The sequence below is a fragment of the Alligator sinensis genome, unplaced genomic scaffold, assembly GCF_000455745.1.
Source record: "Alligator sinensis unplaced genomic scaffold, ASM45574v1 scaffold235_1, whole genome shotgun sequence".
NCBI classification, from domain to species: Eukaryota; Metazoa; Chordata; order Crocodylia; family Alligatoridae; genus Alligator; species Alligator sinensis.
Window position 1 is genome coordinate 2,584,204 of NW_005842042.1, and position 3,210 is coordinate 2,587,413.

The window sequence follows — 3,210 nt, forward strand, 5'->3', positions numbered from 1 at the left end:
ACTTCGCCGGAGTGGCCGACGAGGGAGCAGCCCGGTTTGATTTTCAGCGCGGCTGGGCCCGGCGTGCCCCACGGCCGGCTCCTCCCGAGGGGGCGGGTGCGGGTGCGGTGTCGGTGTCGTCTCCTTCCCACTCCATTTTCCATCCAAGCCTTTCAGACACAGCAGGGAAAAGCTGGGGGTCGGTCACCGCCGGCCTTGTGAGCCCCCCGGCCGGGGGCTGCTCCTCTCCTGCGTAGTGGCCCGACCGCCACGTCCAGCAGCACCCACCGCCGCCCCATCCGCCGCCAGCGGTTTGCAGAGGAAACCCCGGCTGCCAGGCCAGTCCCCGTTAGGTTTGGGGAGGGCCGCTCCTGCCACACAGCACGGGGGTCTCCTAGCTGGGGTGCAGCTTCTGCAGATCTTCATGAATTAGTAAATATGCATAGTTAATGACATGCTCTCTCATTGAGAATGTGTAATTAATTCATGATGCATGAGCTTTTATTGGGTATAGATGAGCTTTGAAAAAGGAACTGGGAATAAGGAACCGACTTCAGCCACATTGCACTGTAGGAGTGGGGCAGATGCTGCCACTTCCCTTCTTCCTCAAGCGGGAAGGGTTTTACTGGGGAGTTTCAGCCTGTCCTTTAAGACGGCACAGATCCATCTTCCCCTCTGCAAACGTTGCTCTTCAAACCACCCCACAGCTTGAGAGAGTCAAGTGTGTGTGGGGAATTCAAGATCATAGGAAATACTTAAGCTGCCTCTCAAAACAAAAGCCAGGCTGCTTGGTTTCCTTGCCCCCTAGCAGTGGGCTCTAATGGCAGCTTCCCTTGCTCTGCATCCAGAGGAAGGGCATCCCAGGCTTATAGGAAGAGTTATATCATACTGGTATGTGCATGAACCTGGTCCCCTGAAGTATTTGCACAACAGCCAACAAAGTCAAAGCCTGAAATACCATAAGTACAACCATCCCAGTGGCTAACAAAGCTTATTTTGGTGCACAAGCCCTGAAATGAAAAAGCATGATGACATTTGTTAGTAGGATTTTTTTCATCTTTGTAGACGTGAATCTTTGACAACAAGGGGCAATGGGCTCAAGTTGCAGCAATGGAGGTTTAGGTTGGATATTAGGAAAAACTTTCTCACAAGGAGGGTGGAGAAGCACTGGAACAGGCTACCCAGACAAGTCTCCATCCTTTGAGGTTTTTAAAACCTGGCTTGACAAAGCCTTGCCTGGGATGATCTAGCTGGGCCTGGGCCTGCTTTGAACAGGGGGTTGGACTAGCTGTGACCTCCTGAAGTCCCTTCCAACCCTAATTCTTTGTGATTCTATGACACTTGAAGGCTCCAAAGTATCTGCAAGTTTTGTCCTGCCCTTTTCCATGTTATAGGTTACTCTTCTTCCTATTATGAATGAGTGGCTCATACTGGCATGCCTACTTTTTTGTAAAGTATCATCCCCAAATATCTTTGTGCAATGAGATAATGACAGGCATCAGCTCAGCACTGGATTTACCTAAGGTCACACAAAAACTCCATAGTTGATCTGGGAACACAATTCACATTTCCTGAGTCTGTATGGCAGGGGGTAGCGACAAGGTTGACTGAACAAGTCAGAAGGACTCAGTTCAGAGGAGTTTAACAATAGAAAAGCACTAAAGATTTATTTATATCAGAAAAAGCCACCTTGCCAGGTGAAACTAGAGCCTTTGGAAAAAGCCTGCATGCAGAACGAGTGTACCATGCTTAGGATGTATAAACACAGCATAGCTATATCGATGGTGGCAACAGTAGGTAGCAGCACTAACATAGATCCCATAGGGATCTTGGCATTTTAACTTATGGTATGAAAAGGGGATGAACAATAACAAAACTATATAGAACATGAACACATGGAAGTGCAGGGAGGAAAACTAACTAGGGGAGTCTGCTCTCTGCCCTAAGACTTCTCCTTGGCTGACCATATCAAGCAGCCCATCCATTTCCCCAAAGCTTTTCATGCGCTCACTCTGGAGTTCCAGCTTTAGGAAAAGCCAGATGGCTGGGTTGGTCCATGGCTAGAGGGGGTGTGGTGATCTCTGACTTCCAGCTTGAGTGAAGATTCAGTGTTTAGTGTAGCAGGAAAGCAGGTCACAAGGCTTCTGACAACATGAAGAAAAACTCCTGAAATCCCCACGATGGGACAGAGACATAACAGCTTCCCGTGAGTGACACTAGGCACTTGATGCCACCCTTACATTCGGAGCGGGTGTGTGGGTGTAAGAGAGAAATGTTCTACCGAGAAAACAAAGGAAGTTAGTATTGTGAACTCCAGTGAATTGCCAGACTTCATATTCTTTGCTTACTGAACACATTCTATAGTTGCTGCTTAACTAAACCACAGCTGTTTAGCATCATTAACTGAACTCACAGCCTTCCCCTTTGTTTTATTTTCTAGCACTCTGAAAACAACAGCTGATTGCGAATTACCACGGGAGGGCATATCAGCACTGTGCACGACACACAGCATTGCTTTTACCTGAAACACCAATAAGGTGGATCAGATTCTGCCCCCTGTGACAGGCAGAGATATTAAAGGAGGTAAGGTTTCCTGCCAATTCAAGGGAGCCACCTTCACTACAACCAAATCCACTATCTACAGTCCATCTCTTGTATTTTTCCCTTCTCAGGCTCAGAGGAGGTCCTGTGCTCACTTGAACATTGTGGCAAGCTGCGGACACAATTGCTGAGAATTCTCTCTTACAAAGGAACTGGGATGGCCCAACTGTAACCGCATCTCAGCTGCCATCGCTAAGCTCACAGTCAGCTTTGTGATAGTTTTCTTCCCTTCCCCAGCTTCCCCCTGCTTTTTTGTTCACTGAATGCCTTGTGCCTGCTTGATTCTCAGTGCAGTAGAAACTTTCAAATATCTAGTGCTTAAGGTGCAATAGATGCTTATTTGATTACTAAGTGAGCTTCATTTTCCCCTTAGTTTTCTAGCTTTTGCCAATACAGCATCATGAACTTTATATTTCTTAAGAGTATCTTTTTTATCAGTTCTATGAAAGTCAGAAACTGTGCAGCGTAGAGGGGATCTAAAGGCAAGATGCAAATCCTGGTGTGAACAAATGGACTCAGAGCAGGAGTGGATTCCCCAGGTCGTGCTACAGTCACCAGGCTTTGTGTTCAGTCTTAAAGGCTAAATCTGTAGTGCTAATATTGCACAATTTCACCAAATTCTTCTGAGAG

The 3,210-nt window shown here is 47.4% G+C and overlaps 1 long non-coding RNA gene across 1 annotated transcript; it reads left to right on the forward strand.

The window, feature by feature from the left end:
- The first annotated feature begins 64 nt into the window (after nt 1–64).
- LOC112550159 lies at nt 65–3,002 on the forward strand. Its single transcript, XR_003093828.1, has 3 exons — nt 65–411; nt 2,420–2,562; nt 2,652–3,002. It is a non-coding gene; the product is annotated as an uncharacterized LOC112550159 (long non-coding RNA).
- The last annotated feature ends 208 nt before the right edge of the window (nt 3,003–3,210 follow it).